The sequence below is a fragment of the Ursus maritimus genome, unplaced genomic scaffold (assembly GCF_017311325.1).
Source record: "Ursus maritimus isolate PB19 unplaced genomic scaffold, ASM1731132v1 scaffold_18, whole genome shotgun sequence".
Classification (NCBI taxonomy): Eukaryota; Metazoa; Chordata; class Mammalia; order Carnivora; family Ursidae; genus Ursus; species Ursus maritimus.
This window is the reverse complement of record NW_024424230.1, coordinates 42,503,711-42,518,517: the sequence shown is the minus strand read 5'-3', so window position 1 is coordinate 42,518,517 and position 14,807 is coordinate 42,503,711. Positions and strand designations below refer to the sequence as shown.

At 38.1% G+C, this 14,807-nt stretch overlaps 1 pseudogene; it reads right to left on the bottom strand.

The window, feature by feature from the left end:
* Window positions 1-7,461: 7,461 nt before the first annotated feature.
* On the bottom strand, window positions 7,462-7,646 carry LOC103663208 (annotated as a pseudogene).
* Window positions 7,647-14,807: the final 7,161 nt, after the last annotated feature.

Below are 14,807 nucleotides of genomic sequence, written 5' to 3'. Positions count from 1 at the left end.
CATTTGTTCCAGTACCAATTATTCTTAGCAGAGGCACGGGTTAAGAATACAAAATAGTAGCATAGACAGGACACACGTTAAGGAATTGTGCAGAAGTCTATTCCTGTGAACCCTTCTGTCAATGGAACATTTTTCTGTATTTACATTCCTACCCAAATAATTTGAGATGGAATTTCCCCTATGCTAAAAAATTAAAGACCTGTGTCCACCTATGTTAACATGTAATTGCCGTTTCTCACAGATTCAAAAACTCGGGTAAAATCCAGCAGTTATAGCTAGTTGCTACCAGCTATAGCCAATTCCTACAATTTTTAATGTTAGAACAGTAATTTAAAACACCAAAACTTAGAATCCTCGAAATATTCAAATTAAAGTAATGGACCTCCCATTAGGCAGCAGAGATTCCTTTATATCTAAGAAATGATATATAGTCCAAAATTTTTCATAATTTTTAAGTAGGACTTAAAATTGAAACAAGTTATAGTTGTGAATAATTCGTCCTTGGTATGTTTGTGATGCCACTCCTATTTTTTTTTTTTTTTTTTTTTTTTTTTTTTTTTTTTTTTTCAGGGTTTAGTATTAGCCAGAGAGAAAACAGGACCACTTTTGCTGCTGGTAGTTTTCATCCCACTCTTCCCCTGAAAAGCAACCCCCCCGCCCCAAAGGACACTCCTGTGTCCCTTTTCCATACTTCTTCCTCTCCCATTACAACCTATCCTGGTTTTTAAGTTTTTAATAAGGGAGCAACTTTTTCAAATCCCAAATACTTACAAGAAAGTAGGAGGTGGCAAAGTGTGTGAGAGCGCCCTCAGTAGGCTGTAGGGAAGGGCAAGAGGTGCTTGGAAGGGAGAGAACACCCAATGCCACTTCCTTCTTTTATTCCTTTGTCCTAAAGGAAAATAGGCCTTGTTCTGTTGCACCCTTTACACGCTGAACAGAAAGATAGGATAGTGCCAGCCGTTGCCTCCCAAGACGTAAAAGCAGTGACTTGGTACTAACAAATCACTACCGATCACACCCAAAGCACTTACACTTCACAACGGGCAAATCCATGTAATCTGCTTGCATGCTATTCAGTTTGTTTACCTGTGTGTGTGTGTGTATGTGTGTGTGTGTAGTGAAAACATTTACAAAATTCAAGCCAGGTTAAACCACTATGTCTTCAAGGAGACAACTCTTTAGACTTTTGGTTTTCACTTGATACTGTTTTGGTTTTGGCTTAAAATATTTTCTTGGCATGTGTAAATGCAGAAAGGAAGTCTGGGATTTCACAGAATTATTTCTGAATCTGTTTTTGGTAAATGGCTGATGAAAGATCAGTGAAGGGACCTTACATCAAGCGATGGAGAGGTGAACTGCGGGCTCTCGGGATGACTGCTTTCCCCTCTGTTGTCCCAAATGCCATAGGAGAGATTTTCTTTAACCTTTCTTCCCTTTGGTACCCTGAAGAACTTTTAAACATACAGTTTTCTAAGTATCAACACAGACCTACTGAATAAGCAGCTCAAAGAGTGAGGCTTAGGCCCCTGGTTTTTTTTTTTTTTTTTTTTAAACCCTTTTTGGATGACTTTGATATGGAAGAAGGTTTAGGAACTACTATTCTTGTTTAGGACAATGACCCCACGTTTGCCAGTGAGTTTCCATCTGTCGCATCCCTTACTCCTAAAGCAGATAACTATCATTTATTAATTTATTAATGTATAGGATTTCTTTAGCCAAGGCCAACTAGAAATTCCAGGCTGAGGGGTGTGTGCACGCACACAAGTATACACCACAATTCCTTGCTTTCTTATGCAGATTATTTGGGGTTATTATCTGAGCAAAGTAACATCCTACCGTGGTCAGCCCTTCTTTACTTATTCTGGCATCAATACACTACCAAGATCTGGCATATTACTAATCCAGCATCTCCAGAAGCAACTAGCCCATTTTTCCCCAAACATGGTGATCCTTGTTTCCCCATCCAAAAATGTTTCCGTTTAGTCCTACATATCATTGACAACCCTTACCCACTAAAGAAGTGATGCTTCTGGTGCCACGTTCCCTTCTATGCTATGTAATAAAGCAAGCATTGTGCTACATTTTTATGCCCTTTACAATTACGCATCTTGGAATACATTGTATTTGACCAGAATTGGGCTTTCTGTGATTGTAGGAATTCACGGGAATATGCCATGCTCAGAAGCCTTTTCAGGGAACCCCTTTTATCCACACTACTTTTTATGCCTGTGTGTGTTCTTCCAACTCCCTTTAGAATTTCACAGGCACCAGCACAAATACCAGGAAGTGTGGCACAGCTAGAATATTGGACCCTAGAAATTTCCCACTTTGGCAATGTACCACTCTTGTCATACCACAAAAAGAACGTAACATTGACGCTCCCAATAAATGTAACATCAACTGTTCCTGGACAGAAAGAGCAAAAAAATAACATGTTCAAGAGCACCTGCCTGAATCACATGCTTTCTGGGAGAAAATGTGAAAATGAGATATGGAAAACACCTTGAGATCATTTTTCCCCAACAATTAAATGTGAGATGGTAAAGCAGCAGTGGCAGATCACATAGAACAAAATAGTTTTATTTGATCAGAAAGAAACTTCCCTATTAGAATTACAGTCTGTAGCCACAGAAGGACTGTGGGCCACCCTTCATTTAAATCTCTGCAAACACACGCCATTGAAAGGGCTCCAGGAAAGATACCTTTTGGCAGGACAGGGACTGATGACATGCAAGAAACACTCTTAACTGTTCCTCAACTGCCATGGATTGTCCCTTATTAAACTGGCCAAGTACATCTTTTACTTCTTGGAGAATTAAAAACCACCACCATGTTGTGTTCCTACTCCGCTAAAGAGGAGAAAGTTCAACAACGTGTCTATGTTGTGATAGGAAATGCTGTGGGTCTAATGTTAGGACCCAAACTTTTCTCAGTCTTAAGCATTCCTATTTGCCTTGGAGGAAATGCGGTCATAAAGGACTTTGAGTAGTGGTAGCAATAATGATATGTGCATGAACAAATACAGCTGGAGAAGGGCAGCACTTTTTTTTTTTTTGGTGTTTTTACACTAACATCAAACTTGTGTGTTCACAGTACTGCTTTTTCTTAGAGATGACAGATTTTTTTAAAAATAAGAACAGACAGTGGTCTCCTATTCCTGTCCTTGGGGTGGGAACAAAGATCAGAATCTGAATTCATCCAGATCCAGACTTCCGTGCATTCTAGAACAATTAATGCAGTTAATACATCGATTTAAGTGTATTGAAATAACCTTTATATCCTGTTTCAGTACTGCCTACCAAAAATTAGGTTCTACAGTCAATTTATGAAATACCTGCAAATTACTTTTCAGTATTCAAAGACATTACACTAGAAGTTGATTAGTTGAGACTCAAAAGAAAGCACCCATAAAAATGGGATGAAGATAGTATTTGATAAACAGAAAAGGAAAATAAGTGTTTTCATGGTCTCTTTCTTCCTTCCACCACCCCGCCCCCGCTTTCTGACCCCCTCAAATGAGAATATTGCCTAACACAACCTTCAGCTGCATCTCAAAGGTTTTCTTCAAGCCTTGATAAATTATAAAGACTGAATATTTTCTTTGGGAAATTTAATCCTAATTATTATTTCAGATCAGGAATAGCCTGAGTATGTTTAACCAAATAGCCCATAAAAAATGAGGAGACTGAAGATTAATACTTTTACCTTTACTACCTGGCTTATCTGATACACATTCTAGGACTCCTCCCCGCCCCCCCAGGTTTCTGGATTAAAAGCATATAAAGTTCAACTGGAACTGATGTTGGTAGCTATTTTCCCTCTAGATAAAATGAGGGTATTTCAGCTTAGAAAACCAACATCTGAAAAAGGGGTTGGCACTCTTTTTGCAAAAATGTTCACAAAGTTTTAGAAGGCTTAAGAATCATGCATCTATGTGTCATTTAGTGAAAAATACTATTGCAATAAAATGCATTGTTTATTCAAACTGGGCAACACAGAAGACTGGAGATTTAATAAATACCTTTTTACAGTATTTGGTTGCAAGAAAGCTAAATGTGGGATCACAAAAAAATCTTCCAGTGGGGAAAATGGTTTACAAATGATTGTATGAGTTTGGGTCATTTTTTTTTAACATCCAGCATAATACCTTATATGGCACAGAGAGGATATTAACTGATAAATGAGATGTATTTTAAAAGTTATCTGAAAATTCCAAAGAAAATTGATCCAATTTTCTAGTGTCTTAAGTTATACATGAAATTGTTGAATAAAAAAAAAAAAGTATCACAGTTCTGCAATTTCTGCAAAGAAAAAAATCAAACTTTCTATTCAGGATTTAAAACAATTTTCTTAGAGTATTATAACCGGAAGGAGTCTCTGATTACTTTCCAACCTCTTAATTTTACAGGTGCAAAAACTAAAGGCCAGATAATTTAAGTTACTTGTAGTCATCTTCATTTTTGGCTTTTTAGAGATAGAAAACTTGAATGTCTAACCTAAGCTTTGTATTACAGATTTGTTTCACTCAGATGTCAACCACAAACGTTAGAACCTACAACTGGAAAGTGAACAGTCATAGCCAACTACTTCCAGCTCCCATGGTTACATAGAAGAGGAGTTCAATACACATCACCACCTGCCTTTTGCTCCCAGTTTGGAAAAGGAACTACAATGCCATTTCTCTTACTTTCTCCATATCATGGGCTGCCATTGACAGCAGAAGCAGACAAAGAAAGCAAAACACACTTCACCTGTGTTTTTTCTGAAGACAGATAATCTAGGAATTCAGGTATCTTGTTTGTTCCAACAAAATATCCTCCCCCTCCCCCCAAAAAATGCTAACTGCTATCTTTAAGACGACTTTCGTTTGGTATGTTAGCAATGCTTAAAACAAGGCGAGGGAACATGGCCCTGGTAGCCATGAAGTGAACTACTGGGACACATGAAGTTGCCAGATGGGACTGAGCCAGTTAATTATCCTGCTCCCCTCTTTATTAAGGGAAAGTGCCTCTAGACTTAAAGAATGAACCAGAATTTTGATATACTTACATTGAGATAAAATCTAGCTCCTCTAAATAGAGTGAATTATCTTGCCAAGTATCGAACCATCTTGTAAGTTCAATCAAGAACTATTTGCGGTCATCTTTGTGCAATCAGGGGAGAAAGAAATTTGAATAAACTGAAGATGCAAAAATTCGTGGTTCAAGTTTCAAGTGATGGGTATTAAGGAGGGCACATATTGCATGCTGCACTGGGTGTTATACGCAAATAACGAATCATGGAACATTACATCAAAAACTAAGGATGTACTGTATGGTGACTAACAAATTAAAAAAAACTTTAGACATTATAAACTTCAATTTGACTAATCCCTGATATAATGGATTGAGTTGTTTTAAAGAATTGAGCAAGCTAACAATTCACTAAAAATATTAAAGGGATTTTGTTTACTTGTTTTGAATTATGCATCAGGAAAATCTTTATAGAGTAAACGAGGATTCTTTCCATACATCTGATACTTTCTCATGATGTTCTTGTGACCACCACAGAGAAATGTGGCTTGTATAGTATTGTTAGATTTACTAGTTGGACAGACTTATTCAGAAGTTATTGGCAATCCAGAAAAAGAAAAAAAAAAAAAAGAACCTACACTGCATATTGTGATCTACAATGTCCTACATGGTCCGCCCCACCTACTTCTCTCCTGGTTCACTAAGCTTCAGTCACGGTAGTGACTTTCTATTCTTAACCAAGCTCAATCCTTCCTGTTTGCATCTGTTATTCCCTTCTGCCTGGAATGTTCTTGCAGCTCTTTGAAGAATTGACTCGTTGTCAAACTGAAGGCATCAGTTTAAATGCCACCTATCCAGAAACTCTCTCTAAATTAGAGGGCCACCTACCCAATTCTGTCATGTTCTACCCTATCTTTGTTTCCTAACACACTATTTTCCATCTCCATGAAAATTTCAGCTTCATAAAAGCTAAGACCTTGTTCGTTTATTCACCAAGACTCCACAAGGCTTAGCACACTGCCTAACATGTCCTAGGCTTCCGTGAACACTGAACAAACTAATGAAATACAACTTTCTATTGTGATACCATATCCTCTATCTGGCCTTTCAGAGTGTATTTTTATCAATGTCTTATTTGGAGGTATAGAAAGCCTGGGTCTCCCCCCCCCCCATTACATTATACCAGGTAAATACACTACATGGTGAAATAAGAATTCAAAAAGGCCCTGAGGAAGTAAGGCCAAACCCACACAACAAAAGGACATAACAAGGATACATGGAAAATTTTGCACCTAGAATCAAATTTTGTGTACCAGCATAGGACAGGGCAACTTGGTTTGTCATCAGGATTTGTAGGAAATATTTTGAGTTTTAGTTCATCACAATTTTGTTATGCACCAACAGTGTCCTATTTTACACACACACACACACACACACACACACACACACACACAGGAGCCTTGAAATCAAAAGAGGTTACTTGGAGACTAAATTACATACTTGCTCCATTCTAGGCATTAACATTTAAGAAAACTGGAAAAACACAAGAGGTGGTTGAAAGAGAAAAGTGATTATGAGTGTAGGGGCCAAGGGCAGGCTGCCTCAAGATGGATCATCTTGGCATTAAGATTGTTTTTGACTTAAAAGCAAAACACAGCAGATGCAAAACAAAAACAAAAACAACAACAATCAGCTTTTTACCTCCCCCACAACTGCCTAAGAATTTACATGGAGAACCTGCTCCAAGAAAAGAGCTTTCAGCATAGAGAACTGCATTATGATGTGAGTTACATATGATAGACTGGGAGGAACCTAGCAAGGCCACTGTAATCAAAGTCCTCTTTGTCCTATTGTTTCTGAAAGGCCTAGCAAATATATACCAAAGATTTACTTTTTCATCTTCCTATAAATTGCATTCTTTCAAGTCCCAAACCCTTATAACCCCAATTCTTTTATCCTTTTTTAAAGATTTAAGTGCGCGTGCGCATGCGCGCACATACCCCCCAGAGCGAGCATGGTAGGGGGATGCAGAGGGAGAGATAATCTCAAGCAGATTCCACACCTAGCAGAGCCCCTTGCGGGGCTTGATCCCGCCACCCTGAAATCATGACCTGAGCTGAAATCAAGAGTCAGACGCTCAACTGAGCCACCAAGGTACCCCAGTTTGCATTTTTTAATAAAAAATTACCAAGGTCCTGACCTAATAATCAAAGGATATCTCAAAATTTAAAACCAAGAAACAAGCTAAATCACACATATTTTGACCAAATACTGGACTATTTCTCAAACTAAAAAGTAAACAACTACATTTTCAAAAAGAGACATTAAGGATTCATGCCTTTATTTACAAACATATCTAGTATGAATTCAAGAGTTTGATCCATTTTCCAAAGAGACCACCCCTCTTAAAATGTTCCTTTTCACATCTGTTTAATAAATTAAAACATCCTTATTTCTTCAGCAGTTGGTGTCTCACTATTAAAAAGTGCAGCAAATCTAGATCCAAAGTACACAGTCATAATTAGTAACTGCCACTCGTTTTCCACTGAAAACAGCAAATTTTCCCCCGAGACCTCCTCATAGTGGCTCCTACGGAACAGAGGTTGTAAACTTCTAGATGCTCTGTCCCAACATAGCACTACTCGAAGGTCTGTGAGAGGCACAAAGACCTAAGACAGTAGAAAATCCTACTCTCCTTAAAGTGACATACCTCATTTTGCCTATCTTTTGGAATGTCCATTTCATTGTGGAGTCCACATACAAAATTGATTTCCTACTGTTAGTCTATGTCAATGATTCTTAGTCCAGCTAGAGGAATCTTGAAAGGCAGAGGAATATTCTCTCTCCTACAAGAGTCGTGGAAAACTACCCTCATTTATAAATGAATCTAAAGCTTTTACCAATAACCTCAATAAGAAATGATTTTCTAACACTTTAGAGCCTCAAGATGTTAGATTATTCCATAAAACAGTGAATCCCTTGTCAGATTTCTATTGCATAATTAGCAGTTGGGATACAGTGGAGGAATTTCCACAAGTTTATTTGGTTAATGACTAAGGATCTACAGAATTACAGCTGAGCTTCTATAGTCTCCAGTTTCACTACTATTGAGTATTTGCATCAAATACCTTCATTTTTCTATTTTATAAAACACTAAAGTTGGTTAGAAAGCATAGGTGTTTTGTCAACCTGCAAATAATTTAGTATTTAATTATATGTTGGTGGACCATGGAGACATCAAGATCAGCCACCCACCTGGGAACTGAATAAGTCTATAAACAATAGACAAGATCAGCCTTTTCAGTAGTACCTACCCAGGAGGTTCTCTAAATTTGTATCTCAAGAAACTAGAGACCTGAATACAATAGGAAGGAAAGCAAATTTGGAAGAGGTTTAGGATTTTTAAGGCAGTAATACAACTGTATCCCACCTGGAGGAAAAAAATGAACAAGAGGAGGACAATCAGCTTCAAGAATAGGGAAGGAGGATGAAGAGCCTAAAGTTGACTTTATCCAATCCCATAAAAGCCCTACTTTTTGGTTCTCATAGCAATCTATAATGATGGATGGTTCAACAGGTTTAGAATAGCTTTGTTGAAATATGCCTCAAGGCTGCCTCTTCACTCACTAGGCAACTCTAGTTAGGTCCACTTCTCAGGGAAGCTGGTAGATGTATGCCTCTCCATCATGAGAAAAGCATATCCCTGTTCTAAATGTTCCTTATGGTTTATATACTTCAGTGTCATGAAATTTTGATTAGCATGAGTCAGCCTTTCCAAATCTATGAAGTGCTGAAAATAGGAGAGTAGATCATGAACTATAGTAATAACACAACATAATGGCACCTTGGGTAGAGAGCCATGTGGCCCTCATCTGACCACACTGTTACTCCCTCTTGAAGTTACATCATTCTGTATTGACTATATGCTTTAGCTACTTAGCTAAGGCAGAATATAGAGAGATGTTTGATTTCTGGGTATGAACAACCACCACTGACTAAGGATAATTAAGAAACCTACAGGTTAGAAGGTAATTCAGAGTGTTATAGAGCACATGAGATAATCTGGAAAGATGATGTTCCAAGATCAAAGAAAAGGATAGCTTTTAACAACTGGGTTGTTTTGAACCTTGAAAGCAAGCAAAGGAGCAGGACTCTTTCACAGGGGTATGACTAAGAATGAATAAAGTTAGTCTGAAGTTTGGTATTTGGAGAAAACCTATGCAATGATCTGTAGACCTGAAATAAGTCTACCTTCACTAAAGATTCAGTGGGAAGGACTTCAGATGAAAAATCCAAAATGACAGATTCAAGATAAAGCTGACTCTGGTTCATGAATTTAACTAGGAAGAGGACAATGAAGCAGTATTCGTCTATGCACATTTTTAGAAATATTAAAAACTTGTCTTTTCTTCCAAAAGAGTGGAAAGAGAAACTATTCTGAGGGTGGCTTGAGTTAGAACTGTGAAATGCATCAACTGAACAATGGAACATTAAAAACTGAACTGAGTCTTCTGCTCCTTGGCTGTGAAGGGGCACTTGAATCATTCTACCTAAGTACCATGTGACCCAGGGTATCAGCAGTCCACAAGAAAGTGAGCGTGTGTCCTTGCATTTCTTTATGCTTAATCTGTGTTTGGGAATGACACATAGCACAAACTTTATAAATGATACATAAAATAGTTTTGACCAGTGCACAAAGAATATCATGATGGACTGCTCTGATTCTTGTCACTCTACATTTGACTCACAGCTGTGAAAAACATACTCTCAGAGCTCCCAGCCAATAATTGCCCCCCCAACCTACCTAAATCATTTACTCATATTCTAAAATATATTGTCTATGTTGCCTCCTTTCATTCCTTAGATATCCACCCCAAGATGAGCCAAGACCTGAGAGGTTATGCCCATATACACAAATATTCTTGATTTCATTAAGGAAATATTTCATTTCTTGCAATAAAAGTTTTTGAAATCTAGATAGGAAAAGAATGAGGCAAAGAGAAAGAGCAAAGTAATGCCATTTGGCTTTCTGGTTGGTCTATTTGGTGGGTAAATTGAAGTTCTTACTTGCCTAATGACTTCAGGACAAGCATCCAGCTACTTCCTCAGGCTTAATTAAATCTGCAGCTGACCTGCAGAGAAAAGGATATGTGCTTGCCATCCAGAGATAAAGGAGGCACATAAGATTTGTGACCAATATCAGCTATTCCAGCAAGTCAATGCTAGAGGCAGAAATTAAAAACTGTTCTATCAAGTTCTTTCTCCCAGCCACTAGATTTTAGCCTTCAGATGATATAGCAGCTGACCAATGAGGATCAGGGATACTTTTCCCGCTCATGTATATATGTTCCAGGGAACAAAAAAACATGGATTTTTAAATATTTAACAAATAAGCACATTTTGTATGGTTCAAAACATTTAAGGATATGGAAATACCTAGAAGCATGGCTTTGTATCATGAATAAAAACTATGAAGTCTTATTACAGGATCTGAGCTTTCTGTTAGTGCTAGAACAGAAGAATCAAGAATAGCCTACTCAAATGAGGATGCATGAATTTTCTTACAACTTTTGAAAACAGCCATTTGTGAGACATCTGGGACCTAAGTATTTAAACAAGGGTGGCCATTCGCCCCCCCCCCCCCAAAAAAAATCCATTCACTCAGTGGCTACACCACTTCACTTATACCTTTTTCTAGTAGTTTGGATACAGCCTGGCTATGACAAGGAGCTGGAACTGAGGGCCAACGAAATAGAATCCATTTTCAATCCCACAAATGAACCCACAACAAAGTTTAAGACATGTAATACAACCTGTGTGAAAAAGACTAATTCCCAGACAGAAGTAATGAGAAATGGAAATGGAAGCTAAGCATCTGGTTTACAGAAAATCCCATTCACCTCTTTCTGAAAAGGTACCCACTGAGCAGTCATGGGCATCACTCTCCAGCCTACCAAAAAAAGGATTGGGCAACCTTTCTGTATCTGAAAGGATCCTAACTGAAACATTGCTTGGTAATGGTTTCAAAGACCATGAATGCTGGCTGTAGCCACATCGCTACACATGGCAGTAGGTCCCCATCCAGGCTATATACCTTGAGATTCATGGACTTCGTACCGACGGTTTAGAATTCTGCTCAGTGATGGAATGCACAGCTTGGGATGGTTCTGAGTGGTCATTAACCCACCAAAATAGCTAAACTCATGTGTTAGATTCTGCCATCTTCAGTTTAAGGAAATCTAGCATGTGCCAGATGTTTAAAGCATGAAAATCATAGATGGATTTAAGAGAACTTAATTTTGATGTTTAAAAAAATAATCTTGGGGGGAAGCTCTGAGATACCTGCAGAAACATGTTTGTTCTCTTTGGATCACTTTGACAAATGAGAGATTTATGGCAATTTGGTAAACCTAACACACATGGCTGGAGTTAAAATACATTCCTCCCTTAATTCAGAGTAGGCTACAAACCCTAAAATTTTTATTTTAGGCCTTCTATGATTGGGTGTTTTTATATGGTATGGGAATCAAGAAGGATCAAGAATTTTTCCTTAGCATAGAGACTCATTTTGCCCTGAATACAAAAACATTCTCATTTTCCTTAGGTAGATTTGCAATGGTGTTTTAACATCAGAAACTGCCATCCATGAATTTGAATTTCTGCATCATTAAATGGGCAACAAGCTAGTGCTGGTGGATGAAAATACGAGCTGGAACATACCACCACCATATGGAATGATGATCGCATAATGAACCAGCAAACCCAAAAACCGAATAAGTCAGGCTGCTTAGAAACACAAAACAAGGTTATAGCACTCTTTTGAAATTACTACACTCACAAATGCTAAAGAATATTACCTTCCAAACTTGATATTATCACCTCAGCTAAGTCTTATAATGTCCCCAAATTGTTCCTAAGGATGTAGGCAGTTCTCATAAACTTCAGAGAAAACAGAATATTTAAACCCTGCCTTTTCGATAAAACATGAGGCTATATTTTAACTATTACTTTTCCACCCACAGTGGAAAGCACAAAGATACACTTTACTTTTTTAAAAATTGTATAATTGATATACAATATCCTATTAGTTTCAGGTGACAATTTTGAATATTTTTGGTTTTTAAGAGCTCGTGCATGTGTACATGGGTGGGGGAGGAGCAAGGGAGAAGAGAATCAAGTAGGCTCCACACCCAGTGCAGAGACCAACAAGGGGCTTCATCTCACAACCTTGAGATCATGACCCGAGCTGAAATCAAGAGTCAGCTGTTTAACCATCTGAGCCACCCAGGAACCCCAGGTGACAATACTTAAAAGCTCTAACGTTGCGAAAGTCATGGCTCAGGTTTACATAACCAGATTGTTATTTTTAATTTTTTTTTTTTAAGATTTTATTTGACAGACATAGAGAGAGGGAACATAAGCAGGGAGAGTGGAAGAGGGAGAAGCAGGCTCCCAGTGGGGAAGTCCAATGTGGGGCTCGATCCCAGAACCCTGGAATCATGACCTGAGCCAAAGGCAGACACTTAAGAACTAAGCCACCCAGGCGACCCACAGATTGTTATTTTATTAACAGCAAGTGGTTTCCTTAAGCCACGAGTCTTAGAATGAGGACATTGAAGGTGTCTCCTACCTGATCTTTACTCGAGATTTTGATACTTTTTGGTCTGATGAACTACTGATTATGGCTTGAATTTTAAGTGGTTGGATATACTCCAATACTACATATATATGTGATATATTGCAGTAATAACAACATGTGAAACTAGCAGTAATGATTTAGATTGTCCACAGTATCTAAACAACTCCCAGGGAACAATGGGTTTTAAGAGTCTTTGAAGGCCTATTAATCAGATTTTGGTCACCAGAAGGTCTTGAATAAAACCCTCAGAGTATATAGATAGTCCAACATAGCCTAAAGCAGTAAGCTATATGGCACATGGGATTTCTACATAAAATATCTAATTTAATCCTCATGAAGAGCTTGTGACTTAGGTTTTATTATTTACATTTTACATAAGTTTAAAGGATTTGCCGTAGATCACATAGCTAATACAGGAGCAAAGCCAGCCTGGAAGAATAGTTAAGACCCAAGTAACATTCACTATGTATCAAGCATTGCTCTGAGAACTTGACGGATTCCTTTAATTTAATCCTCAGGAGGGTACACAGAGGCCCAAGGTCACATGATTAGCAGCTGGCAGTAGGGCTTCAGAGTCTATGCTCCCAACCACCACCCTGTCCTTCTATTAGCTCCAGGAGTTTCTGGATGAATAAAATACTGAGGCCCAATATTTTGGGACTCTGGCCTAGTGTTGGACAGTATAAATAGCCAAATACAAATAGAGCAGCAATAGTTAAACATTGAATTTCCAAATATTCTGCAAGTAAAAAAAATCTTAAGATGCTAAAATTCTTATTTCTAGGTCATTCTCTCAACTTTATCTTTAAAACATAACTGTCTTGCTTCAGGTCACCTAAAAATTTTTCAGAAATGGCAATATCTTTATCTCCAAGAAACTCCTGAAGATTGTAATGCACTGGGATATTCTATTACCATACAGAAGTTTGGTCAAAATCAATGAGAGGAGAAAGTGGTCATATGATTGGTTTGATATAAAATGCCCTACACATCTGCTTCTGATGATTCTGCTGTAAGGACAGGAATACACATTAAGAACCAGATAATTAGCTATTTTAGAGTCACTCCATTAAAAAAGTTTTAAAGATTTCATATTTTATCATATTCACACCTTAGATTTTCTGTCAAAAATATTATCAGATAGGGGCGCCTGGGTGGCACAGCGGTTAAGCGTCTGCCTTCGGCTCAGGGCGTGATCCCGGCGTTGTGGGATTGAGCCCCACATCAGGCTCCTCCACTATGAGTCTGCTTCTTCCTCTCCCACTCCCCCTGCTTGTGTTCCCTCTCTCGCTGTCTCTATCTCTGTCAAATAAATTTAAAAAATCTTTAAAAAAAAAAAATGTTATCAGATAGGCTTTTAACGCACTCGAGCATATTCTTTACCAACATCGTTAGAAAAGACTTGTTGCTAATTTTTACAAAAATGGGAATTGATACTTAGGCACTGTCGGGGTAAAATGCATAGTTGTATTAAATATTTATTGAGATGGACAGGTAAGACAGGTGTATTAGGCATGATCCTGGTCCAGGGAGTTGGAATTTCAAAGTCAACCTGGCAGTAAGTCACATGGGATAGTTTACAAGATGTGTTTTTAGGGGAAAGCTGAATTTAAGAAGGCAATAACCAATTAACTTTGCTATAGAGCAAATGTCCATACCAATTTATAAAAACGGTTTTTAAAACAGCATTGTGTCTACAGATAAAGGACTGGTATCCAAGATCTACAAAGAACTTCTCAAACTCAATACACGAGAAACAAATAAACAAATCAAAAAATGGGCAGAAGATATGAACAGACACTTTTCCAATGAAGACATACAAATGGCTAACAGACACATGAAAAAATGTTCAAAATCATTAGCCATCAAGGAAATTCAAATCAAAACCACACTGAGATACCACCTTACGCCAGTTAGAATGGCAAAAATAGACAAGGCAAGAAACAACAATTGTTGGAGAGGATGTGGAGAAAGGGGATCCCTCCTACATTGTTGGTGGGAATGCAAGTTGGTACAGCCACTCTGGAAAACAGTGTGGAGGTCCCTTAAAAAGTTAAAAATTGAGCTACCCTATGATCCAGCCATTGCACTCCTGGGTATTTACCCCAAAGATACAGACGTAGTGAAGAGAAGGGCCATATGCACCCCAATGTTCA